This window comes from Anopheles bellator, chromosome 2, assembly GCF_943735745.2.
Source record: "Anopheles bellator chromosome 2, idAnoBellAS_SP24_06.2, whole genome shotgun sequence".
Lineage (NCBI taxonomy): Eukaryota > Metazoa > Arthropoda > Insecta > Diptera > Culicidae > Anopheles > Anopheles bellator.
The window spans coordinates 67555465-67555688 of record NC_071286.1 but is presented as its reverse complement, the minus strand read 5'-3'; the positions used below and the strand labels follow the sequence as shown (position 1 = coordinate 67555688).

General features: G+C 50.9%; 1 protein-coding gene across 1 annotated transcript in view; it reads right to left on the bottom strand.

Annotated features, from left to right (window-relative positions):
- Window positions 1–224, bottom strand: part of LOC131207912 (protein Shroom) — a 156488-nt gene that overhangs the window by 11384 nt on the left and 144880 nt on the right. The window lies entirely within an intron of this gene.

Below are 224 nucleotides of genomic sequence, written 5' to 3'. Positions count from 1 at the left end.
ACTGTTGAGGAATCAACACCTGAACCGTCAACCGAAGAGCCATCGACTACCGAGGAATCAACAACTGAACCGTCAACCGAAGAGCCGTCGACTACCGAGGAATCAACGGCTGAGCCTTCAACAGAGGAATCATCAACTGTTGAGGAATCCACACCTGAACCGTCAACCGAAGAGCCTTCGACTACCGAGGAATCAACAGCTGAGCCTTCAACAGAGGAATCATC